General features: G+C 52.4%; 1 long non-coding RNA gene across 1 annotated transcript; it reads right to left on the reverse strand.

Moving 5' to 3' along the window:
* Positions 1 to 5,201: 5,201 nt before the first annotated feature.
* On the reverse strand, positions 5,202 to 27,721 carry LOC140388123 (uncharacterized). Its single transcript, XR_011934098.1, has 2 exons — positions 26,839 to 27,721; positions 5,202 to 6,376 (listed from the first exon to the last, which is right to left on the reverse strand). It is a non-coding gene; the product is annotated as an uncharacterized lncRNA (long non-coding RNA).
* Positions 27,722 to 27,764: the final 43 nt, after the last annotated feature.

Below are 27,764 nucleotides of genomic sequence, written 5' to 3' on the forward strand. Positions count from 1 at the left end.
TGTTGGCCTTGATGTGGCTGAAGGCCTTGAGGCTGTGGGGAAGAGGGAGTTCCGTGAGGGGGCGCATACGGTCGGGGCCGGGCCCTAGGACTCCGTTCTCCACGAAGTAGCCGAGGATGGCCAGTCGTGTAGTGCGGAAAACACACTTCTCTTTGTTGTACGTGAGGTTGAGGGATTGGGTGGCCTGGAGGAACCTCTGAAGGTTGGCGTCATGGTCCTGCTGATCATGGCCGCAGATGGTGACATTGTCCAAGTACCGAATGTAGCCCGCAAACCGTACTGGTCCACCATTCGGTCCATCGTTCTCTGAAAGACCAAGACTCCATTCGTGACGCTGAAGGGGACCCTGAGGAAGTGGAAGAGTTGGCCAGCCGCCTCCAAAGCAGTGTAGTGCCGTTCTTCTGGGCGGATTGGGAGCTGGTGGTAGGTCGACTTCAGATCGACCGCTGAGAACACACGGTACTGTGCGATCTGATTGACCATCTCCGCTATGCGGGGGAGGGGGTACGCATCCAGTTGCGTGAACCGGTTAATAGTCTGGCTGTAGTCTACAACCATCCGGTTCTTTTCTCCAGTCCAGACGACCACCACTTGCGCTCTTCAGGGGCTGTTGCTGACCTCGGTGATCCCTTCACTCAACAGTCGCTGGACCTCCGACTTGATAAAAGCCACATCTTGGGAACTGTACCACCTGCTCCTGGTGGTGATGGGCTTACAGTCGGGAGTGAGGTTCGCAAAGAGCGAAGGTGGAGGAGACCTTGAGGATCGTGAGGCTGCATACCGTGATGGGGGGGTAAGGGTCCGCCGAACTGTAGGGTCAGGCTTCGGTGACTGCATTGGAAGTCTAATCCAAGCAGTAGGGGGGGCGCAGAGGTGAGGGAGGACGTACAACTTAAAACGGGTGGACGCGGTGCCCCGCATCGGGATGTTAGCGATACAGTACCCCAAATCTGGACCGAATGGGATCCAGAGGCAAAGGAGATGGTTTGGGATGCGGGGTATATGGGAGGGAGCAGCGCCTTACCGTGTCAGGGTGAACAAAGCTCTCCGTGCTCCCGGAGTCAAAAAGGCAGAGGGTCTCGTGCCCGTTGACCCGGACGACCATCATTGAGTTTTTCAAGTGCTTCGGCTGCGACTGGTCGAGGGTGACTGCGCCCAGCTGCAGGTAGCCAGCGTGGTCGGCGGTGTCGGGTCACAAAATGGCGGCCCCCATGAGTCGCACGTGTCGGGCTGGGTTGAAGATGGCGACCAAGATGGCCGCCCCCACGAGTCGCACGTGTCGGGCCGGATCGAAGATGGCGACCAAAATGGCCGCCCCCATCGATCGCACGTGTCGGTCGGTGTTGGAGCCAGCGGGCAAGCTGGCGACCCCCACGAGTCGCAAGGGGCGGATGACCGTCTGAAGGGGACGTTCCAGGCAGGCACGCAGCCATGTTGCGGGGTCTGCGGGCCTGTGAGTCCACGGGTAGGGCCTGGTGAGTGTTCAATTTCTGGGCTTTAGGTCGGCCCAGACAGACTCTGGCAAAGTGTCCCTTTTTCCCACAGTTGCTGCACATCGCTGTGCAGGCTGGGCAACGTTGCCGGGGGTGTTGACCCTGACCGCAGAAGTAGCACTGCGGTTCCCCGGGCTGGACTGGCAGCCCAGACCGGCACAGGCCCACGACATAGTCGGGTCCGACGGAGGTCGCGACGGTGGCGTCCACGAGGGGTTCGCCGGGTCCGCGGGGAACGCACTGAGGTTCTGGTAGGTCACCTCTAATGAGGTAGCTAGCTTTACTGTGTCCTGCAGGTCAGTGGTCCCGTTTTCCAGCAAGCGCTGCCTGATGTAGTTCGATCGGACCCCAGCCACGTAGGTGTCCCGGATCTGTAGGTTCATGTGTTCCTCCGCCGTCACATCCCGGGAGCTGCAGTTCCTCGCGAGTAGGGTCAGTTTTACCAGGTACTCATCTAGCGATTCCCCAGCGCGTTGATGGCGAGTCATGAGGAGATGTCGGGCGTACACCTCGTTTTCAGGCTTCACGAAATGCATCTTGAGGGTTGCGACCACCGCCTCGTACGTGGCCACTTTCTCGATCATCACGGAGATTCGATGGCTCACTCGAGCGTGGAGGAGTCGCAGATTGACGGTTTCAGTGGGAGGTATTGTGGAGGAGTCGAGGTAGGCCTCGAAGTAGCGAAGCCAATTTTCGAAGATCTCCTTGGCTTCCGATGCGTGTGCGTCGAGTTCGAGCTTATCTGGCTTTAGAGCGGCTTCCATGATGCTGTCGATGGATATTAAATTGTTATACCGTCAATTCACTGTGAGAGCCTGAGAACGAGTGAACATTAGGCTTTAATATCAATGAACTCGCCTGCCAGAGTCGGCTGTGCAAACGAGTGCCACCCACAGGGGCCGGACTATATATGGCCCCGGTGAGGGCAAAGCCAGAGGCGGAGCCCACCGGGGTTCCAGTATAGTACCTGGAAGTAGCCCGTATCATCACTTCCAGTTCATGGGTCATATCATTTTACAGACAGTACAGACAGCTCATGCATTAGGTGAAATACATTCACCACAAGAACTTATAGGTTTATACAGCAAGGACACAGGCCCTTCAGCCCAGCTTGTCTATGCCGCCCAGTTTCTATTACTAAACTAGTCCCACTTGCCCGCATTTGGTCCATATCCCTCTATACCTACCCTGCCCATGTAACTGTCTATCTGCTTTTGGAGAAACTGCTAGTGCAAATTTCTCACATTTTGACTTTGACATTTAATCAACTCTTAAGTATTGGGTTTTCACAAATGCCACGATGATGGACAGACAAAATGAGTCATTGCTGGCTCTGACATGTATCGTTCATTGACTTAAAAAATAAACCTGCATCATCATGACAAAATCGGCCACCTCAGTGTGCAGAAAACACATTAACACAGCGTTGTGACTTAGAAGGGAAGATTTAGCCGGATGTAGTCAGCAAAGCTGGAACAGACTGGATCAGTATTGCTTAAAGAAAAGCTCAGAGTTTAGATTTATGCCTAGGTAGTTTTAAAAAAAATTGTTGCTGTTTATAACAACACAGGCAGCATATTTCACTACAGCTAAAAATGTGGTCATGGGATGTTGGCTTCATTGGCAAGGACAAAATCTTTTGCCCAACCCTAAATGTCCTTCAGAAGGTGATAGTGGACCACCAACTTGAACACATAAACATGAAAATTAGGAGCAGGAGGAGGACACTCGGCCTCTCCAACCTGCTCTGCCATCCAATAAGATCATGGCTGATCTATTTGTAACCTCAACCCGACATTTCTGCTTAACCCTGATAACCTTTCACCTGCTTGTTAATCAAGAATCTATCCAGCTCTGCCTTTAAAATATTCAGATTCTGCTTCCACTGACTTTGGAGGAAGGGAGTTCCAGAGATTCATAACACTCTGAGTGAAATAAATTCTCATCATCTTATCTTAAATGAGTGACCCCTTTTCTTAAACAGTCACCCTGGTTCTAGGTTCTCCAACAAGAGGAAACACACTCTCCACATCCACCCTCTCAATACCCCTCAGGACCTTAAAGGTTTTGACCAAGTGCCCTGTAACTCTTCTAAACTCTTGTGGATACAAACCTAACCTTTGCAACCTTTCTTCGTAAGACAACCCGCCCGTTCCTGGTATTAGTCTGGTAAACCTTCTGTAACCTGTGTGCTGAAGATACTTCCGCAGTTCTGTTAGGTACTGAATTCCATCATTCTGATGCAGCAATGATGAAGGAAGGTGATATAGTGCTGGATGGGGTGTCAACCGAGTGGTGTGTTTTGGACAGTGTAGAGCTTCTTGAGTTTTGTTGAGCTGCAATCATCCAGGCAAATGAAAAGTATTCCATTACACTCCTGACGTGTGCTTTGTAAATAGTGGGCAGGTTTTTAGTCAGTCAGATGGTGAGTCACTCACCACAGAATATATCCAGTCACTGATCTGCTCTTGCAGCCACAGTATTTATTCAGCTGACCCAGTTATGTTCCTGGTCAATGGTAAGCATGCAGGATGTTGATAGTGAGAGATTCAGTTGTGGTAATTTTGTTGATTGCCACGGGGAGATAGTTTCACTATCTCTCGTAGGAGATGGCCATTGCCTGGCACTTGTGTGGCACAAATGTGACTTGCTACTTATTAGCCCAAGCCTGAAAGTTGTACAAACCTTGCTGCATGCGGGCACAGACTGCTTTATTACCTGGAAAGTCAGAATGAAAATGATCATTGCAAACAGCAGCAAACATCACCACATCTATCAACATAAAAGAGGGAAAGCCAATGATATAGCACAGTTAGGACATATCCCTAAGGAATTCCAACAAGGAAGCCTTGGGGTTGAGATGATTAGTCTCCAATTGCCACAACTGCCTTCCTTTGTGCTGGCATGACTCCAACCAATAGAGTTTTCCTCTGATTCTCATTGACTTCGATTTTGCTTGGGGTCTTTGATGACACATTCAATTATTTGTTGCCTGGATCTAAAGGTCAGTTATTCTAACCACATCAAAGAAATCAGCTCTTCGGTCATGTTTAGGCTAAGACTGCAATGAGATCAAAGTCGAATGGTCCTGATGGAACCCAATTGAGCGTTGGTGAGCAAGTTATTGCTGCGTAGTCCGAGACTATTCTACCTGCCTCAAACAACACCTGCTTATTGATCAGGATCGCAACCCCTCTAGTCTTTGAGTCTAGTCCCGAGTGAAAGAACTGGCTGACCCAGCCTTTCCTCAATCTAATCTGGTCAGTTACTCTAAGGTGCGTCTCCTGCAACATTACCACGTCTGCCTTCAGTCCCCTAAGATGCGCAAACACCCATGCCATCTTGACAGGCCCATTTAACCCTCGAACATTCCAGGTGATCAGCCTAGTTTTGGGGCTCATTGCCCCCCCCTTTCGCTGATCAACCATCCCCTTTGTGTCCACTGTACACTTGGCTCTACCACTCATCTTAGTGTCATCTGCGAACTTTGGCACATTACACTTGGTCCCCAACTCCAGATCAGCTATATAAATTTTAAACAATTGCGGACCCAACACTGATCCCTTAGGCAGACCACTAGTCACTGATCGCCAACCAGAAAATACCCATTTATTCCTGTAGGAGCATTCTGTGTATTGCGTCAGCTTTCATGTGGGATTCTTCCTTGTGGCTCAACTCAGTACAGAGAGCAACAGATACATCAACAAGCTGGATAAGACGGTTTTATTTTCTCAAGCTTGAGTTCGTGTACACGAGATGAGATCTGGATCGTTGCCAAGATCTAGCTACTAAACACTGATAAAAACACATTAATTATACAATTTCCAAAAATCAATAGCCCACCCCAGTTGGACTCGATCCAATCCCTGAAGCTGTCATGTTTAAACTTTATCCAATAAAATTGCGATCAACCCATGATTGAGCCTCATCCTGTTATCTGTTGAAAAGCTTTATTGTCAATCTTAAGTTGTTTTCCCCATCCTAGCATCCTGCCGACCATTTGTTCAGTTAAAAACAGGATGACAGAACTGGCATCCTTTTTACTCCGTGGATTGTTTCAGAGAGCCAGGATATCAAAAGTGGCTTCCTTTTCACTTCCAGAGGATATTGGGGGCCACTGATAAAATCTTGCTTACTATGTAATCTGCTGATTACACATCTCCTGTGACTCAAAAACTTGGGCAAGTTAGCTAGCCTAAATCCCATCATGCATTGTGGCTATGCTTGTAGCCAGAGTTACATGATTATCACTGCTATGTCCCAAAATACAGGTTTAATGGTTAATAATAATTACCCAGTGTATAATTAATCTCAATCCTTAATAAACTAATTTATGTAAAACTACTCTAGTGGCATCCTAGCTATTCAGTTTTAAGAGGTCTCATCACTGGACACCCCCTTCAATCACCTCTTTTGCCCCTTGGCTAGCCCAAGAATAAGCCATTAACTAGACATACTGAACTTGTCGGAGTCAGGCCTAGGTGTGGAATGGTCAACAGGTAAGAGCTGTAACAGTTCCCTTTTATCTAGGGGGCAACTGTCTGTCTGCCATTCCCTAATGCGGCGTCTGAAATAGCTGCAAAATGACAACAATGTGTGACATAATACATATCCATGGATGGATATTGGTATTCAGTCCCCAATTCCATGTTTTAGAGACAAAGTTCTGTGATTTAAACAGTTCCTCAGCCTTCTCGGCGTGAGTCTCGATGAGCTCCCACTCGTTGTTCCAGAGGTAGTCAATTTGCGTTGCCTCCTTCTTAAGTCCTTCCCAGTCGGCTCGCAAGCGTGAGATGCGTGTAAGTCCCTTCTGGATGTATCGGTGAATCCATTGGTCATCATCAGTTCACTTGATGTCATCTGTTTCCACGATGGACACCTTCCTGTATGGAGACAGTTCATGATGGCTAATGGTAATAGACGCAGATAAATTGGTCAGAACAACATTATGCCCAGGCAATTCACACACAATGCCACGCTTGGTATAGTTGTTGTACAATGTCACAATGTAGTAATTGACCAAGTATTGAGCACTATTAAACACAGTCTGGTTGTTTACTTTGACCGCTAATGTGCAGTTCTCATAGGTAGTGTACCCGCAGTAATCTTCCGTACTAATGGCTCTCTCTGAGCACAACCAGTTATTTCCCCCTCCTTTGCATACCTGGAGGTTGATAGAGTATATCCTATCTGCCCTTTGGATTGCATGTTCAGGAGCATCCTTCAGTTTAACTAACACACCATTCGCATAGTGTCCCAAGTTGTTCAACTGAAGAAGTTCATGAGTACTGTTCTATCCTGCCTTGGGAATATGCAACATCATTCCCACGAGGAGGGTGTGGTTATCATTGGTAAAGGGAACGCGACTGGTCAATGTCAACTCCCTTAGGCATTCAGGAGCTTGGTGGGCCGTTTTTACCCAAGTCTCCAATTGATCGTTGCTCACCCAATTAGGTACTTGGTGTGCATCCAGCTGGAGTAGATTGGCCTGAAGGCTTTGTAATAAGTGTGTTGCATACCTATTACATGCCTGCATGCGGTACACTTCCTTTGAGACAGCACTCTGTCTATCAATTAACTCATTAATTGTGGTCTGATGTGGTTGCAACTGTTTAAGTTCTTTCCACACAAGCTGATTGACTGCTGTCTAAGGTCAATAGCCATTTCGGCATCCTGGTATATGTCCTTAACTGCAGTTCTCGTTTGCCCTTTCATAACCTCAATCTCTTCACTTATCTCAGCAATGCTAAGGGCATTGACAGTCGAAACTCCTACCCATATCCTCCAACTGCCAGTTGCACTATGTCTCTCTGTTGTCGCTTACGTGTTGTCAATCCACTCCCATCCAAAATCCCTCTTTCCAAGGCTACAAACAATCCTTGACCATAGCAATAAGCTGGTAAGTGTGGGCTGGCGAAATTAATCATAACTTTCACATGTTAATATCCTGGTACTATCGTCACTGATTCATCAGTGGGGGTCAGAACTAACCCGTGTCCCACAGTATGGCTGGTGATATGCTCATCACATTCGGGCTTGGGGTTTGTCCTTGGACTCGTGGTTGTAACCGAGCCAGAGTCCGCCGGTGTCACAGTGGTGGTGGTAGGCTTCTGCCTGATCCCCACCCTTATCCGGTGGGGTCCTTGCTTCCTACAATATCCCACCCAATTCTCGGGCTCCTGTGCTGACTGGCTGCCTACCGCACTTCCCTGATACAAAGCTGTTAATCTATCACATATCATCTCATGCTTTTCAGTACGGTTAGGTGCCTGGCAGGGATCTATCCAGTGAATTTCCAGACGGTCCCCTATAACTTTATATTTCACAATTGGGCGATTTGAGCCATTGATGGCATTTAACGTTCTCTGATCGGTCATTTTAAAAAACAATGTCATCTTGCCTGGGGGCTAAGGTCCTGCGTCCCAGCTTTCCATATCATCTGCAATTCCTTTGATCCTGGGTTCCCAACTGATATAGGGCATAAGTATTTCGTAATTGCAAGTAATTCGTATAAGCTGCCCCACGGGGACGTATAGAGTCCCGTTTGTGCATACGTCCTGAGCCCCATCATAATAAAAACCTATACCACTCCTCCCCTTTGTATATCTCATAACATTTACAGCATCCCAACACACCCGCATGACATTAGTATACATTCGATCATTGGTTTTTGTTTCAGCAATGTCCGGCTCCTTCCGTGTCCATGGCAAGGTGGTCGATGTTGATGGCTGCAACCAGAGATGAAGTGGGGCCCCAAAGTGTGCTAGCAACAGAATCCTTGCTGGACAAACATGTGCCTTAATAGACAAGAAACCTTGTTCGCGGTGGCGGCACTGGATGCAGTTGAAACCATACCCTCATGGGTAGTCCCATAGTCACAAGGATTGAGAGAACCCTCCGTTGGGTATAAACAAACACCGTCCGGCGCTCAATTAGTATTATATCATTCGCATCATCTCCACTCCTTCGTCGTATACATCCTCTCCGTGCCTTTGTCCCATTTCCTGAGCCACTCTGGTGGCCCATCTACAAATCCAGATAATTCCTATTACAAGTGCAGAAGCAGCCAATGCCAATGTCCTCCACTGGAGGTCACAAACCCTCGCCTACTCTAAGCTGTCATATAATCCTGAACTACACCAAAAGCGTACCTACTGTCAGTGTACACATTGATTCGCTTTCCCTTGCCCCATTCCAGGGCCTTCGTTAAAGCTATTAATTCAGCTATTTGTGCTGAGTGGTTCCCAGGGATCTGTTCTCCTGCAATCAACTCACCTTCAGTATCCACTACAGCCCATGCCGTACGGGGCTCTCCTCCTATATACTTCCTTGCTCCATCCACATATAAGTCGCTCACGCCCTCTCCCACCAGTAGCTCTTCTGCCAAGCCTCCACTAGTGTCCTCCTCTACTTGCACAACGCAGTCATGCTCCGTCCCGTTCTTTCGGGCCATTGAAACATGGATGCCTCCTGGTGCTAGGTCTTCGTCTGCTTGTCCTGGGATGAGTGCACAGAGGGTGGGCTTTAAAGTCACCATGGGGGGGTTGTCTACCGTGTTTTAAAAAAAATCTTTTTCTTGGCATTTTCAAAATTATATATATTGCCGTTCCTTTTCATTTATTGTGCAGTACCCAAAGGCTCCTTCTTAGGTTTCTCTATTTACAGTCTGTCATCTACTGGCTCAGCATACAATCGTCTCTACCTGCCACCCCCCCCCCCCCTCCCTGACCCCCCCCTCCCTCCTTCACTGCTGCCCCCCCATTCTTTCTTTCTTGCTGGGTTTTGCTACCTCACCATGCTCCCCCCCACCCCCGGTCTCCCTCGCTTTCCTAGTTCTGGCTATTTCTCCCTGGCTACTGGCTATTTATTTATTTATGTGTGGCCACAAACAGGTCGCGGAACAGTCGGGTGAATGGCTCCCATGTTTTGTGGAAGACCTCTTCCGACCCACGGATGGTGAATTTGATTTTCTCTATTTGGAGAAATTCCGATAGGTCGGACAACCAGTCTGTAGCTTTAGCTGGTGCTGCTGATCGCCAACCGAGCAGGATTCTATGGCGGGTGATCAGGGAGGCAAAGGCAAGGGAGTCCGCCCTCCTCCCCATGAAGAGATTCAGCTGGTCTGATACCCCAAGACCGCCACTTTTGGGCATGGCTCCACCCTCATCCCTACCACTTAGGACATTGCCTCGAAGAAGCCTGTCCAGTACCCAGCAAGTCTGGGGCAAGCCCAGAACATGTGGGCATGGTTGGCCGGGCCACCTTGGCACTGTTCACATCTATCCTCCACCTCCGGGAAGAACCTGCTCATTCGGGTTCTGGTCAAGTGGGCTCTATGTACCACTTTTAGCTGCGTTAGGTTGAGCCTCACGCATGTGGAGGTAGAGTTGACCCTGTGCAGTGCTTCGCTTCAGAATCCCCACCCTATTTCGAACCCCAAGTCTTCCTCCCATTTCCTCCTTGTCGTGTCCGGTTCAGTGTCGGCCCTCTCTAGCAGTTTTTCGTACATGTCACTACAGTTCCCTCTGCCTAGGATGTCTGCGTCCAGTAGCTCTTCTGATAGTGTCTGTCGTGGTGGTCGCGGGTATGTCCTTGTATCCTCCCGTAGGAAGTTTTTAAGCTGCAGGTATCTGAGTTTGTTGCCTTTAGCTAGTTGGAATCTCTGCGTCAGATCTTCCAGTGTTATGACCCTACCAACAGTATATAGGTCCCTCACTGTCAATGTCTCCCTGTCCTGTCTCCACCTTTTGAAGGTGGCGTCAGTGAGTGCTGGTGTGAACCTGTGGTTATTGCAGGTGGGGGCTTTGTCGGACATTTTGGTCAGTCCGAATTGCTGCCGTAGTTGTCTACCATGTTTTTTGATTGGTGGATGACATCTGCCTTTTGGCCAAGATCAAGTGTTGTTGTGGATTTCGATGTGGATAGTGGAATGAAAAAGGCAGCAGATCAGAAGACACAGAAGGAGACAACATTTGAGCTCTGCTGCTATTGGTGGATATTCTACTGGTTTTAGCTTCTGGATTGGACCTCATGCCGATACTGCACGACTCAGCATTTGAGTTCTGGTTGCAACAGCTTCTCGAACACCAGGCCAAGGGGTGTGGATCACTGTCCGAATAACAGTGAAAAAAATCAGGAGTGTGGTGATATGTATTAGGGGTAATACGGTACACCATGAATGCCGAGGAGCTATTGGAGGACAGATGCTGGGTCCCGATTGGATCTGCCGCCTACTGGGCTCCACCCAGATAGGCGGGGTATAAGAACCCGGTTTGCTCCCAGCAGCTGCATTCTGTGACTGAGCTGCTGGGGAACAAGTCTGCTCAATAAAGCCTCGATTGAAGTTCTCTACATCTAGCCTCGTGTGTGATCGATGGTGCTACAATTTATTGAGCAGACTTAAAAAGGAATATGGAGCTCCGGATCGCCCCGGAGTGCCTGCGAATCGGCCCCCAAGCAGCTAACGCAACATCGGCGTTTAAGCACTGGCTGGCGTGCTTTGAGGGATACCTCCGAACGGCCCCCGGCAGACCAACAGAAGACCAGAAGATGCAGGTCCTGCATTCCAAGGTGAGTCCCGAAATCTACTCACTCATCGAGGACGCGGAAGAATTCCCAGCGGCGATCAACTTGCTGAAGGAGATCTACATTAGGCCCGTCAACCAGGTCTATGCACGCTACCAGCTCGCGACGAGACGACAAATCCCCGGGGAAATCGCTGGACGAATTCTTCAATGCTCTAACGATCCTGGGAAGAAACTGCAACTGCCCAGCGGTTACGGCGAACGAACATACGGACCTCCTGATCAGAGACGCTTACGTAGCAGGTTTGGCATCGTCGCAAATTCGCCAGAGACTTTTAGAGAAAGACTCTCTCGGACTCACAGAGGCACGGGCCCTTGTAGCGTCCCTCGACGTGGCCTCCCAAAACGCCCGCGCCTCTGCCCCCGACCGCGCTACAGCCCCTTGGGCTCCGTGGACCCCCACCGCGACCGACCCCCGGCAACCCCCCACCCCTCCGCAAGCGTGCGCGGCCAGAATCCCAGACCACCTGGGGGGGCCCCGCTGTTTTTGTGGGCAGCCAAAGCACCCCGCCAGATCTGCCCGGCCCGCTCGGCCACCTGTAAAAGCTGCGGTAAAAAGGGGCACTACGCAGCGGTGTGCCAGTCCCGTGGGGTCGCCGTTATCTCCGGGGAAGAAACGGGATCAAGGACTCAACCCCCCCAGCGACCCACGGGCGTCCAACGGGCACCGCCATTTTGGACCCCGGACATCACGAGGGGGGGACGGGCGCCGCCATCTTCCTACCCACGGGCCGCGTGCGATCCATGGGAGCGGCCATTTTGTCCACCCCCGGCCGCGTGCGACCCATGGGCGTGGCCATTTTGTCCACCCCCGACCGCGTGCGATCCATGGACGCCGCCATCTTGGCTGACAGGCAAGGACCCCAGTGTGGACGGCTCCACACTGCCTAAAGACAACGATCTGATGCACCAACCACGTGAGACATCGGTGACCCTCGACCAGTCGCGGCCCCGGACGCTCCAGACGACAACGACAAAGGTGCTGGTGAACGGGCATGAGACGCCGTGTTTGATCGACTCGGGGAGCACAGTGAGTTTTATTCATCCGGACACGTTAAGACGCTGTTCCCTTGTAATTCGGCCAAGCACCCCAAAATATTTTCCTGGCGGCGGGGTCCCACTCCGTTGCAATCAAAGGGTTCTGCATCGCAAACCTCACGGTGCAGGGGAGAGAGTTCAAAAATTACCGGCTGTATGTCCTCCCCCACCTCTGCGCTCCCACCCTCCTGGGGTTGGACTTCCAATGCAACCTCCAGAACTTAACATTCATATTTGGCGGCCCTATACCCCCACTGGCTATCTGCGGCCTCGCGACACTCAAGGTCGAACCGCCCTCCTTGTTTGCGAACCTCATCCCGGATTGCAAACCCGTCGCCACTAGGAGCAGACGGTTCAGCACCCAGGACCGGACGTTTATCAGGTCCCAGGACCGGACGTTTATCAGGTCCGAAGTCCAGCGGCTGCTGAAGGAAGGCATAATCCAGGCCAGCACTAGTCCCTGGAGCCCAGGTGGTAGTTGTGAAGACAGGGGAGAAGCAGAGGATGGTTGTAGACTACAGTCAGACCATCAACAGGTACACGCAGCTAGATGCGTACCCTCTTCCCCGCATATCCGACATGTCAATCAGATTGCACAGTACAAGGTCTTCTCCACCGTGGACCTTAAGTCCGCCTACCACCAGCTCCCCATTCGCCCCGGTGACCGCAAGTACACTGCCTTCGAAGCAGACGGGCGGCTATACCACTTCTTAAGGGTTCCATTCGGCGTCACGAACAGAGTCTCGGTCTTCCAATGGGAGATGGACCGAATGGTTGACCAGCACGGTTTACGGGCCACGTTCCCGTACCTCGACAACGTCACCATCTGCGGCCACGACCAGCAGGACCACGACGCCAACCTCCGCAAATTCCTCCAGACCGCTAACGCCCTCAACCTCACCTACAACGAAGAAAAATGCGTGTTTAGCACCGACCGTCTAGCCATCCTTGGCTACGTAGTGCGTAATGGAGTGATAGGCCCCGACCCCGAACTCATGGAGTTCCCTCTCCCCCACTGTGCCAAAGCCCTGAAACGTTGCCTGGGCTTCTTTTCTTATTACGCCCAGTGGGTCCCCCAGTACGCAGACAAGGCCCGCCCACTAATCCAGTCCACTACTTTTCCCCTGTCGACAGAGGCCCGCCAGGCCTTCAGCCGCATCAAAGCGGATATCGCAAAGGCCACGATGCGCGCCATCGACGAGTCCCTCCCCTTCCAAGTCGAGAGCGACGCATCCGACGTAGCTCTGGCGGCCACGCTCAACCAAGCGGGCAGACCCGTGGGCCTTTTTCTCCCGGACCCTCCACGCTTCAGAAATTCGCCACTCCTCAGTAGAAAAGGTGGCCCAAGCCATAGTGGAAGCTGTGCGACATTGGAGGCATTACCTGGCCGGTAGGAGATTCACTCTCCTCACTGACCAACGGTCGGTAGCCTTCATGTTCGATAATGCACAGCGGGGCAAGATAAAAAAACGACAAGATCAAACGGATGCTGTTCAAGATCAAACTCTCCACCTACAATTATGAGATCTTGTATCGTCCCGGAAAGCTGAACGAGCCGTCCGATGCCCTATCTCGCGGCACTTGTGCCAACGCACAAGTGGACCGTCTCCAAGCCCTCCACAAGGACCTCTGCCACCCGGGGGTCACTCGTTTCTCCCACTTCATAAAGGCCCGCAACCTCACGTACTCCGTCGAGGAGGTCCGAACAGTCACCAGGAACTGCAAAATCTGCGCAGAACGCAAACCGCATTTTTTCAGGCCAGATAGAGCGCACCTGATAAAGGCTTCCCGTCCCTTGGAACGCCTCAGTGTGGACTTCAAAGGCCCCCTCCCCTCCACTGATCGCAACACGTACTTTCTTAACGTCGTTGACGAATACTCCCGTTTCCCCTTCGCCATCCCCTGCCCCGACATGACCGCGGCCATGGTCATTGAAGCACTATGCACCATCTTTACCCTGTTCGGTTTCCCCGCCTACATCCATAGCGATAGGGGGTCCTCCTTCATGAGTGACGAGCTGCGTCAATTCCTGCTCAGCAAGGGCATAGCCTTGAGCAGGACGACCAGCTACAACCCCTGGGGGAACGGGCAGGTAGAGAGGGAGAACGGAACGGTCTGGAAGACCGTCCTACTGGCCCTACGGTCTAGGAGTCTCCCAACTTACCGCTGTCAGGAAGTACTCCCGGATGCCCTTCATTCCATCCGGTCCCTGCTGTGTACCACCACGAACCAAACGCCTCACGAGCGCCTCCTTGTCTTTCCTAGGAAGTCCGCTTCTGGAACGTCACTTCCGACCTGGCTGGCAGCCCCGGGAACCATCCTGCTCCGGAAACATGTGCGGGCGCACAAATCAGACCCACTGGTGGAAAAGGTACATCTACGCCACGCAAACCCGCAGTACGCCTACGTGGCGTACCCAGACGGCCGACAGGACACGGTCTCTCTGCGGGACCTGGCGCCCGCCAGAGTTCCCCACACCCCCCAACACCAATCACCACCCCCTCACTCCCGCTGGTGCACCCCACAGCCACCCCCTTCCCGGGGGGATCGGTTCTCCTCCCAGGCCCGCCCAGGAGTAAGGAAACAGAGAGGAACAGCGCGATGCTCCCAGAGTCGACCGGACCCGAGCCAGCACCACCACCACCACCGGGGCTGAGACGATCGGAAAGGGCGACCAGAGCACCATCTCGACTCATCGAATCGACTTAAGATGTATATAATTCAGTGGCCCAGTAAAGCGGCATTGTTGTAAATAGTTAACGCTGCTAATCGGGTAAAATGTGAATAATTCAGTGGCCCAGTAAAAGCGGCATGATTGTCTCTAGTTCAATGGTTAAGGCACCGACCCTGTAAACCCCTACCACCATACCACCCCGCCGGGTTCTTTTTTAACAAGGGGAGAATGTGGTGGTATGTATTAGGGGTAATACGGTACACCATGAATGCCGAGGAGCTATTGGAGGACAGATGCTGGGTCCCGATTGGATCTGCCGCCTACTGGGCTCCACCCAGATAGGCGGGGTATAAGAACCCGGTTTGCTCCCAGCAGCTGCATTCTGTGACTGAGCTGCTGGGGAACAAGTCTGCTCAATAAAGCCTCGATTGAAGTTCTATACGTCTTGCCTCGTGTGTGATCGATGGTGCTACAAGGATATCAGGAGAAGAGTCCCCTATGCATTGAACCTATTTCATGAAACGGATGCTGTTCAAATGCTGCAGGTTTAAAGCGGCAGATATCTGTAAATATAGTAAATTTGGAAGACCCAACCCCCCCTGACTGCCGTCCTCTCTGCAACAGCACCTTCGTAATCTAGCCACCTTCCCCCCGCCCTCATATAGATGAGGTAATTATCTTTTCAACCTCCCTGAAAAATGCCTTTGGCAGGAAGATCGACAGGCACTGAAAAATAAGCAAGAACCGCGGCAACACGTTCATTTTAATTGCCTGTACCCGACCTGCCAGCAAAAGAGGGAGACCATCCCACCTTGTCAGATCTGCTTTCACCCTACCCACCAAACTAGTAATGTTATACTTACGGAGTCCCCTCCCAATCCCATGCCACCTGCACCCCAGTGAGTCCCTGTCTTACGGAATGGTAGTCCTCCACCCCTGGCCGAGACACCATAAAATATTCCCTTTCCTCTAAATTACGTTTATATCCCGAAAAAGATCCAAATACTCGAAGCAACTCCAATATGCCCCCCATCGACCCGATGCATACAACATCAAGTCGTCTACATACAAAGATACCCTAAGCTCTATCCCCCCCCTGCACTATCCCTTTCCTCACCTCCGAACTCAATGACAGGGGGGGGCATAGGACATCCCAGCCTGGTCCCACGTTCAGAGCAAAATATCCCAAATTCATGTTACTCGTGCGGACACTCACCCTCAGTTTCCTATAGATTAGCTTTACCCAATCTACAAATCGTGGCCCATCTCCAACCACTCCAGAACTGCCATCAAATACCCCCATTCTACTCGGTCAAACGCCTTCTCGGCGTCCAATGCCACAACCACCTCTGTCTCCCTCCCTTCCGCCGGTGCCATAACCACATTCAATACCCTCCTAATGTTCGAAAGAGCTGCCTCCCCTAGACAAACCCAGTCTGATCTTCTCCTTTCACATTCGGAAAGCCCTCCTCCAACCTACCAGCCAATACCTTCGCCACCATCTTTGCGTACACATTCAAAAGTGATATGGGCCTATATGTCCCACATTCTGTCGGATCCTTATGCTTCTTTTAAAAAAAAAATTTAGAGTACCCAATTCATTTTTTCCAATTAAGGGCAATTTAGCGTGGACAATTCACCTGCCCTGCACATCTTTGGGTTGTGGGCGAAACCCACGCAAACACGAGGAGAATGTGCAAACTCCACACGGACAGTGACCCAGAGCCGGGATTGAACCTGGGACCTCGGTGCCGTGAGGTAGCAGTGCTAACCACTGCACCACCGTGCTTCCAGGATCCTTATCCTTCTTTTAAAAAAAAAATTTTTTTTTATTCTCCTCCTTTTTCACGTTTTCTCCCACATTTACACCCATCAACTATAAACAATAATCAGCAAGATATGTCCGTCCCCATAATAACAACAATCCCATCCGCCCTCCAACCCCCAAACCTCAACCCGCCTGTTTACATAAACAAATGACAAAAAGGAATCAGGGATTACCCGTAGTCACCCTTAATCTACACGGCTCTCCACCCCCTCCCCAACCACCCTCTAAGAGAGTACCGTACATGATACCCCAAAGTTGTACCCCCCCCCCCCCGCCGCCCCAAGTCGCCAGCTCCTCCCATCCAATGCCTCTTGTAAAACTCCTCCTCCCAACCTCGGTTCCCTCCCCCAACCTCGGTTCCCTCCCCCCAACTTTCCACCCCGGCTAGACCACTCAGACCCCGTTCTGTCAGGCTCCGATGGCCGCAGCCCCTCCCCCCACCTCACTCCCGTTCACTGGCCGGCTTAAACCGGCCAGCGTGGAGGCCCCCGCCCGGGTTCCTTTCTTTCCCCCTTGCCCGGCCCTAGGAAAGCCCAAAGATCCCCTTTTAGCACACAAACCCCGCATATCCACCTCCACCCCAAAGAGCCCTCCTTTCGAGTGAAAGTCCCGTCCCTTCCCTTGTCCAAATATATGCAACATTGGCTCCTTTAGCCTCTACACCCGCGCGCAGTGATACAAAAACAAAAGAAGAAAATACAGTCATGAGGTTACATCGGCACATGACCATTCCTCAATTTGTCAGTTCTGCCACAGTCCTTCTGCCTTCGCAAACTCCTCCGCTGCTTCCGCCGTTCCAAAATAAAAGTCCCTGAGCTTGTAAGTCACCCTCAGCTTCGCTGGATATACAATGCCGCACTGCACCTTGCCAATGTACAGTGCACGCTTCACGCGGTTGAAGGCAGCCCGCCTCTTCGCCAGCTCCACCGTAAAGTCCTGGTATACACGTATACCAGCTCCAGCCCACTGCACCACCCGCTTCTGCTTGGCCCAGCACAGGACCTTCTCCTTCACACTGTACCTACGGAAGCACAGAGTCACTGCCCTTGGCGGCTCACTCGCCTTTGGTACAGGCCTCCACGACCGATGAGCCCGACCCAGTTCATATCGGGAGGGAGCCTCCCCCTCCCCCAGTAGTTTTGCCAGCATCGGGGCAAAATACTCAGTCGGCTTCGGTCCTTCAACTCCTTCGGGCAGCCCCACGACCCTCAAATTCTGTCGCCTGGATCTGTTTTCCAGATCTTCCATTTTTCCTCTCAGATTGTTGTTCGTGTCCATCACCTTCCGCATCTCCTTCCCCATCGAGGCAAGTTGATCACCGTGCTGCAATACCGTCTCCTCCACTTCCTTCAGCGCCTCCCCTTGCTCTCGCACCTCCGCCACTGCGCTCGCCACTGCCGTCTTCACCGGGGAAACCGCCTCCTCCACCAGCACATTCAAAACCTCCCTCATCTCCTTCCTCACCATCTCCATACATTTCTCAATCTGCGCCAACTGCTTTTGGAATTCCGCAGCCATCACCTTAGTTAGTTCAGCCGTAAGCACTGCGGCCTCCCCTGGTGCTCCAGCCTCCATTTTCTTTGTTGACCCCGCGGTGACCTTTCCCCTCTCCAGCGGACTTTCAGCCGCTTGTTTCCCGGCTGTTTTTTTGGTGATTTTCGACATCCTTCTTCTCCTTGCGCTATCCCCCGACTTTTACTGCCGTCGCTGGCCCTAGGACCGGGCGTTACTCCGCGAAAATGCCGTTCCCGAACGGGAGCCTTCCAATGTGCGGCTGCCTCCCGCCCGCCGTCACCGGAAGTGATCCTTATCCTTCTTGAGCAACAGAGAGATCGATGCCTGCCCCAAAATCTGTGGCAACACCCTCTTCCCTATCGCCTCCTCGAACATCCCCACCATCAGCGGCGCCAACTTATCTTTAAATTTCTTGTAATACTCCACCAGAAACCCATCTGGCCATGCTTCCTTCCCCGACTGCATCCTCCCAATCACATCTTTTATTTCCTGCTCCGCTACTGCCCCATCCAATATGTTCCTATCCCCCTTCCCCAACCTCGGGTATTCCAAACCATCCATGAATTCCTGCATCTCCCGATCCCCCTCAGGTGGCTCCGACCTATACAATCTCTGGTAAAACTCCTCACTCTATTAATCTGATCTGGAGCCAGCACCAACTTCCCTGCCCTATCCCGCAACTGAACAATTTCCCTCGCCCCTGCCTCCCTCCGAAGCTGGCCTGCCAACATACGGCCCACCTCTGCCTTAAACGAGATCACCTCCCCCCTCACCATCTCCTTTAGAGCTTCCCAAACCACCGCCTGCAAAACTTCCCCCGTACAATTGAACCTCACATATTCCTCAATTACTTTCCCAATATTATCACAGAACTTGGTCCCCCAACAGCCCCACATCTAATCTCCAGCACTGCATTTCTATGGGTGCGATCTACCGGCTGAGTCTTGCCGGAACTGGGATGCAAAGTGGCCAGCAGATCCTGGGAGAGGCTTCCCCAGGGATTCCCAACAGCTATTTTAAAAAATATATATATATTTTATTAAAGTTTTCAAACACAATTTTTTCCCTTACAATTCAAAGAAATAAAAATAAAAGTAACATGATAACTGCAATATAACATTTTGTAACTAACATAGTAAACTAACCAAATAACACGAAGTAATACTCCCCCCGCCCCCTCTCCCCCTCCAAAAACCCAAACAATTTACCCCCCCCTCCCCCTGGGGTGCTGCTGCTGGTCATCTATCTTCCCTCTAACGTTCCGCTAGGTAGTCGAGGAACAGTTGCCACCGCCTGGTGAACCCTTGAGCCGATCCTCTCAGCGCAAACTTCATCTGCTCCAGTTTTATGAACCCCGCCATATCGTTTATCCAGGCCTCCAGCCCGGGGGGTTTCGCTTCCTTCCACATGAGTAAAATCCTACGCCGGGCTACTAGGGACGCAAAGGCCACGACATCGGCCTCTTTCGCCTCCTGCACTCCCAACTCATCCGCAACTCCAAATAAAGCTAACCCCCAGCCTGGCTTGACCCGGACCTTCACCACCTTCAAGATCACTCCCGTCACTCCCCTCCAATACCCCTCCAGTGCCGGACACAACCAAAACATATGTGTGTGGTTCGCCGGGCTTCCCCCACACCTCCCACACTTGTCCTCCACTCCGAAGAACCTGCTCAACCTTGCTCCCGTTATGTGTGCTCTATGCAGCACCTTAAATTGGATCAGGCTAAGCCTGGCACACGAGGAAGAGGAATTTACCCTGCTTAGGGCATCAGCCCACAAACCCTCCTCAATCTCCTCCCCGAGCTCTTCTTCCCATTTTCCCTTCAGTTCGCCCACCAACTCCTCCCCCTCTTCTCTCATCTCCCGGTATATCTCTGACACTTTGCCCTCCCCGACCCACACCCCCGAAAGCACCCTGTCCTGGATCCCTTGTGTCGGGAGCAGCGGAAATTCCCTCACCAGTTGTTTCGTGAACGCTCTCACCTGCATATATCTAAAGAAATTTCCCCGGGGCAGCTTATACTTTTCCTCAAGCGCTCCCAAGCTCGCAAACGTCCCGTCTATAAATAAATCTCCCACTCTCCTGATTCCTACCTGGTGCCAGCTCTGGAATCCTCCGTCCAGCCTCCCTGGGGCAAACCTATGGTTGTTCCTGATCGGGGACCACACCGAGGCTCCCAGCACACCCCTCTGTCGCCTCCATTGCCCCCAGATACTTAATGTTGCCGCCACCATTGGGTTTGTGGTAAATTTTTTTGGTGAGAGTGGTAGTGGCGCCGTCACCAGCGCTTTTAAACTCGTCCCTTTGCAGGACTTCATCTCCAATCTTTTCCACGCCGCTCCCTCTCCCTCTATCATCCATTTACGAATCATCGCCACATTGGCGGCCCAGTAGTCGCCCAAATTCGGCAACGCCAGTCCCCCTCTGTCTCTACTACGTTGTAGGAACCCCCTTCTTACCCTCGGGACCTTCCCTGCCCACACGAAGCTCGTGATGCTCCTATCTATTTTTTTAAAAAAGGCCTTAGTGATCAGTATAGGGAGACATTGGAACACAAATAGGAACCTCGGGAGGACCATCATCTTAATTGCCTGCACTCTGCCCGCCAGTGACAGCGGCTGCATGTCCCACCTTTTGAAATCCTCTTCCATTTGTTCCACCAGTCGTGTCAGATTAAGTCTGTGTAAGGTTCCCCAACTCCTGGCTATCTGAATCCCCAGGTATCGGAAGTTTCTTTCCACTCTCCTTAGCGGTAGGCCATCTATCCCTCTACTCTGGTCCCCAGGGTGTATCACAAAAAGCTCACTCTTTCCCATGTTAAGCCTATATCCCGAGAAATCTCCAAACTCCCTCAATATCTACATGACCTCTGTCATCCCCCCCACTGGGTCCGTCACATACAGCAGTAGGTCATCCGCGTAGAGTGACACTCGGTGTTCCTCTCCCCCTCTAATCACCCCTCTCCATTTTCTGGAGTCTCTCAGCGCGATGGCCAGTGGTTCAATTGCCAACGCGAACAGTAATGGAGATTGCGGGCATCCCTGTCTTGTTCCCCTGTATAGTCGAAAATACTCCGACCTTTGACCACACTTGCCGTTGGGGCCCCAGAGGAGTTTAACCCAGCTGACAAACCCGTCCCCGAACCCGAACCTCCTCAGCACCTCCCATAGATACTCCCACTCCACCCTATCAAATGCCTTCTCTACATCCATTGCCGCCACTATCTCTGCCTCCCCCTCAACTGGGGGCATCATTATCACCCCTAATAGCCGTCACACGTTGACATTTAGTTGTCTCCCCTTTACGAACCCTGTCTGGTCTTCGTGCACCATCCCCGGGACACAATCCTCTATCCTCATTGCCAGCACCTTTGCTAGCAACTTGGCGTCCACATTTAGCAGTGAGATAGGCCTATAGGACCCGCAGTGCAGCGGATCTTTATCCCGCTTCAAGATTAGCGATATCGTCGCCTCCGACATTGTCGGGGGTAGGGTCCCGGCTTCTCTGGCCTCGTTAAAGGTCCTTACCAGCAGCGGGGCCAACAAGTCCACATATTTTCTATAAAATTCCACCGGGAACCCATCTGGTCCCGGGGCCTTCCCTGCCTGCATGTTCCCCAGCCCCTTGGTAACCTCGTCCACCCCAATCGGCGCCCCCAGGTCTTCCATCTCCTGCTCCTCCACCCTCGGGAACCTTAATTGATCCAAAAACTGCCGCATCTCCTCTTTTCCCTCCGGGGTTGGGACCTATAAAGTCTCTCGTAAAAGGTCTTAAACACCTCGTTTATCTTCCCTGCTCTCCGCACCGTAGCTCCCTTTTCATCCCTAATTCCCCCTATCTCCCTCGCCGCTGTCCTCTTTCGCAGCTGATGGGCCAACAGGCGACTCGCCTTTTCCCCATATTCATACCTCATCCCCTGTGCCTTCCTCCACTGTGCCTCCGCCCTCCTTGTGGTCAACAGGTCGAACTCCGTCTGGAGTCGTCGCCTCTCCCTGTATAGTCCTTCCTCCGGGGCCTCCGCGTATTCTTTATCTACCCTCAAAATCTCCCCCAGTAGTCTTTCCCTTTCCTTGGCCTCTATTTTCCCCTTGTGGGCCCTGATGGAGATCAGCTCTCCTCTGACCACCGCCTTTAGTGCTTCCCATACTACTCCCACTCGGACCTCCCCGTCGTCATTGGCCTCCAGGTATCTTTCGATACATCCCCGCACCCTTCCGCAGACTCCCTCATCCGCCAGTAATCCCACATCCAGTCGCCAGAGTGAACGCTGCTCCCTCTCCTCTCCTAGTTCCAGGTCCACCCAGTGTGGGGCATGATCTGAAACAGCTATGGCTGAGTACTCAGTTCCTTCCACCCTCCAGATCAGTGACCTTCCCAAAACAAAGAAATCTATCCGGGAATACACCTTGTGAACATGGGAGAAGAAGGAGAACTCTCTGGCCTTCGGCCTAACAAATCGCCACGGATCCACTCCCCCCATTTGGTCCATAAACCCCCTAAGCACCTTGGCCGCTGCCGGCTTTCTTCCGGTCCTAGATCTAGATCTATCTAACCCTGGGTCCAACACGGTGTTGAAGTCCCCCCCCATTATCAGGTTTCCTACCTCCAGGTCCGGGATACGTCCCAGCATCCGCTTCATAAATCCCGCGTCATCCCAATTCGGGGCATATACGTTAACCAACACGACCTCCATTCCCTCCAGTCTGCCACTCACCATCACATATCTGCCTCCGCTGTCTGCTACAATGTTCCTAGCTTCGAATGACACCCGTTTCCCCACCAGTATGGCCACCCCTCTATTCTTTGCATCCAGCCCTGAGTGGAACACCTGTCCCACCCATCCTTTCCTTAACCTAACTTGGTCCGCCACCTTCAGGTGCGTCTCCTGGAGCATAGCCACGTCTGCCCTCAGTCCTTTCAAGTGCGCGAGCACTCGGGCCCTTTCAATCGGTCCATTTAGGCCTCTCACGTTCCACGTGATCAGCCGAACTGGGGGGCTGCCTGCCCCCCTCCCCTGTCGACTAGCCATCCCCCTCTCTAGGCCAGTGCCACGTCCCGATTCCACGCACCCACCCGTTCCCCAGGCGGCGCATTCCCGCCCCAACCACCCTTTCTTTTACCAGTTCCTCTTCGATCTCTGCAGCAGCAACCCAGTTATCCTCCCCCCTCCCCCGCCCCCCCGCTAGATCCCCATCTAGCATGATTGCTCCCCCCATATTACTTCCGAAGGTCAGCTGACGTCAACTGACCCGGCTTCTCCCGCTCTCTCCTTGACCCCCCCGTGTGGGGAACTCCCATCTACCTTGCGCCTATCTTCCCGCCATCATCTTTCTGGCGCGGAAACAAGAACAGTAAGCCCCGTGTTCTCTATAGCTGTCCCGCCCCTTGTGGCGCAGCTCCCTCTGCCGCCCCACTCCCATTCCCCATCCCCCGCCTATGTCTCTTCTTCCGCCCCACCGGCGCCCACATTTCTTAGTGTCCCCCCTCCCCAATTTACATCTCTATATACATCGGCATTGTCATTTCTCCTCTAACATCAGTCCCTCAGTTCTGATCCAGTTTCTCGTTTTTAATGAAGGTCCATGCTTCTTCCGCTGTTTCGAAGTAGTGATGCCTCTCCTGGTGCGTGACCCACAGTCGCGCCGGCTGCAACATCCCGAATTTCACCTTCTTCTTGTGTAGCACCTCCTTGGCTCGATTAAAACTTGCCCTCCTTCTCGCCACCTCCGCACTCCAATCCTGGTACACCCATACCACCGCATTCTCCCATCTACTACTTTGTACCTTTTTGGCCCATCTCAGAACCACCTCTCTGTCATTGAAGCGATGAAATCGCACGATCGTCGCCCTAGGTGGTTCTCCCGCCTTTGGTCTCCTCACAGGGACCCGATGAGCCCCTTCCACTTCCGAGGGGCCCGAGGGGGCCTCAGCTCCCATTAGCGAGCGTAGCATCGTGCTCACGTAAGCCCCGCCGTCCGCTCCTTCCACTCCCTTGGGGAGACCCAGGATCCGAAGGTTCTTTCTCCGTGATCTGTTTTCTAGGACTTCAATCCTTTCAATGCACTTTTTGTGGAGCGCCTCGTGCGTCTGCGTTTTGACCGCCAGGCCCAGGATCTCGTCTTCGTTGTCCGTCACCTTCTGCTCCACCACGCGGAGCTCCATCTCCTGGGTCTTTTGTGCCTCCTTAAGCCCCTCAATTGCTTGTAGCATCGGGGCCAGCACCTCCTTCTTAAGCAGCTCCACATACCGTCTCAAAAATTCGTCTTGGTCCGGCCCCCATGTCGCCTGGACTCTCTCCGCCGCCATCTTGCTCCTTTTTCCTTCTGCCCCTGTCCTCGAGGATTCTTCGCGATCTGGCCGCCGCCGCCGATATTTTTCTTTTTCGTTGGGGGGAGGACTCCCCGTTGTCTCACCCCACACCGGGTTGCGTCCCGAAAAAATTCCCCGTTGGGGCTCTTAAAAGAGCCCGAAGGTCCGTTCGAGCTGGAGCCGCCGAAACGTGCGGCTTAGCTGGTCATCGCCGCAACCGGAAGTCCCCCAACAGCTATTAAGCCTCACAAGATCTAACCAGATCTCGTGAGATGTCGCGGTCTGGGTCCCACTTATAATGGGTAGGACCCAGTCTTGCACAGCTAAGCAAGTTGAAGAACCCACTTAGTCATGTTCACGCCGGATCTAACAGCCACCCGGCATCTGTTGGCCTCACTGAGGAAACCCTAGTAGTCCGCCGTTCAGTCCTGGTCCACACAAACGGGGTCCGGAAGGAACGGTACTGGGGGGGAGGGGTGGGGGGGAAGTCCTCTGTGCAGGGTGGCACACTGGCACTGGTGGTGCCACCCGTGCATCTTTAAAAATGGCGTCCCGGTCTCTTTCTACATTGAGGAGCTCCACTCGTTGGAGCTTCTCAGTGCAGAAAATAACGGTGAGTGCAGCCTTGGTGGGGCATTCCCCGTCAGGGCACTAAAAAAAAATGCCATTACAAAACGTGGTAGCGCCGGGAGCGACCCTGCTAATCCTGCCCAGAACACACCTTTTCTTCAGTTAGAGCCCAATATCTTGCTATGTCGCCTCTGTGTGTTCTATCTGTAAATAAATCATGACACTGCGGTCAAATAGCATTGGATTTACTGCCTGGTCACTTGGATCCCCAGGTACCTGAACTTGGTTTGGGTCATTTTAAACGGTAGTTCTTCCAGCTCCGCCCCTCCCTCTCGGGGGTTCACCGGGAAGATTTCGCTCTTTCCCAGGTTGCGTTTGTAACCTGAGAAGGCGCCAAACTCCCCAAGGAGTCCAGTTATCTTTCCCATGCTGGCTAGGGGGGTTCGACATGTAGAGGAGCAGATCATCCGCATAGAGCGACACTTTATGCTTCCTGTCCCCTCCCAGAATGCCCATCCACCAATCCACTGATCTAATGGCGACAGCCAGAAGTTCGATTGCCAGCGCGAACAGGAGTGGGGATAGCGGGCACCCCGCCTTGTTTCCCTGTGGCAGCTGCCACCAGCTCGCTGTATGAGCGCTGTACAGTAGCTTCACCCATGTGGTGAACCCTGCTCTGAACTCAAACCAGTCTAGCACCTTCATGAGATACCTCCATTCTACTCGATCAAAGGCTTTCTCAGCGTCCAGGGAGAAGATCATATCGGGATATATATTCACCAAGACTACTGGGGAAGGTCAAAAAGGAATATATATTCATCAAGAGGGGCTCCTTCCAAGGTCCTGCTAACCATCATGTACCCCCCGTCCCCCGGTTCCATCACCCTGTTCATTGCCGTGAATGATACAGTCCTGTTGATTAGTACGGCCACTCCCTTTGTCCTGGTGTCAAAACATGAATGAAACTTTTGTCCCACCCAGCCCTTCCTTAGCCTCAGTCAGTCCCTCTCTCTTAGGTGTGTCTCCTGTTGGAAAGCTACATCCACCCTCAGATTCTTGAGATGAGAGAGGACTCTGAATCATATCACCGTCCCGTTGAGATCTCACGTTCCATGTTACTAGCCCCTGTCCTTCCTCTGGGGTTAACCACATCACCTGTGGTCCTGGCGCTGGTTCTTCCGGGCCTGCCCTTGCTCACGGACTATTCAAGATGGGCGCCGACTACTTCCTCTTTTTCATCATCTCCACGCGTTGTCTGCTGCAACCAGCGCTCTACCCTTCCCCCTGTCCTTGTGCTCCGCCCTCCTAGTCCGCCTTCCCCCCTTGGCTTTAACCCCTTTTCTGCCACCCGACCCCCCCTCTTATTGTCCTTTGCTTCTCCTGAATTTCTGTTTTTCCCCTACCTTCTGCCAGGCACTCTCCTTCCGGGAGGCACGCCGCAGCATGGTCCTTTGCTGTACTCCCATACACCCGCCTACTCGCTAGTTCCCCTATTTAACCCCCGTCTACTTCTGTCCCTCCCGCCCCCGCTTTCACCACATCTTTGCCTGTGTTCGCCCTGCCAGTCTAGTTTTTTTGCCTGCTTTCTGGCCATTGCCCTCTACCATTGTTTGCCCAGTCCATTTTTCTGGACAATCTGGTTGGCTTCTTCCGGGGCGTCAAAGTAATGTTCCTTACCCCGGTATGTAACCCATAGCTTGGCATGCCAAACCGCACCCCACATTTGTACAGGGTGGATTTGGCACTGTTGAATTCAGCCTGACCTCTTGATACAAGCGGATGGAATGTCCTTCCCATTTGCACCTTCTTGCGCTCTTCACCCACCTCAAGATCTGCACTTTATCCCGGTACCTGTGGAGCCTTGCGATTATCTCCTGTAGTGATTCCCTCGTTCTAGGCCGCTGCCGAAGAGACCTATGGGTGCGGTCTTCTTCCAGGGACTTGGCGAAGCTCTCCTTGCTGATCAGCTTCCTGAGCTTCACTGGTAAGTACTCGGTGGGGTTTCTCCGCTCCGTTCCTTCCAGCAGCCCAACAATTCTTCCTTCATTTAAGTCCCTTCTTAAAACCTACCTCTCTAATATCTCCTTTGTGGCCTAGTTTCAAGCATTGTTTTGATTCCTTAATGGCAGCTAGGTCAGCAATTATTGCCCATCCCTAATTACTCTTGAGGTGGTGGGGAGCTGTCACCGAGGCCCATGTGTTGCAGGAACACACAAAGCGTTGTTAGGGAGAGCATAGAATCGTAGAATACCGACAGTGCAGAGGCCATTCTTTTTATTGTTATTATTCGGCCCATCAAGTTTGCACCAGCCCTGCAAAGGAGGACCCTACCTTGACCGGTCCGACCACTATAATCCCACCTAACCTGTATATCCGTGGACAATAAGGGGCAATTTATCATGGCCAATCCACCTACCTGCAACACATTTTTGGACTGTGGGAGGAAACCAGAGCACCGGTAGGAAACCCACCCAGACACCGGTAGAAAATGCAAATTGCACACAGGCAGTCACCGGAGGCGGGAATTGAACACAGATCTCTCGTGCTGTGAGGCAACAGTGCTAACCCCTGTGCCACCCAAATTCAGGATTCTGGCTCCTGCAAGGTGTTGAATTAAAGGGGCTCCATGAATATACGTAGTTGTTGTGCAGATAATTTTTCTTAGCCCCACTCCCTCCTTGAGGCAGCTCCCAGAGCTGCAGCGCCTCGCGGGCAGGACGCCCTGAGTGACGTCGGCAGACGGCTGGCGT

The sequence above is a fragment of the Scyliorhinus torazame genome, chromosome 13, assembly GCF_047496885.1.
Source record: "Scyliorhinus torazame isolate Kashiwa2021f chromosome 13, sScyTor2.1, whole genome shotgun sequence".
Classification (NCBI taxonomy): domain Eukaryota; kingdom Metazoa; phylum Chordata; class Chondrichthyes; order Carcharhiniformes; family Scyliorhinidae; genus Scyliorhinus; species Scyliorhinus torazame.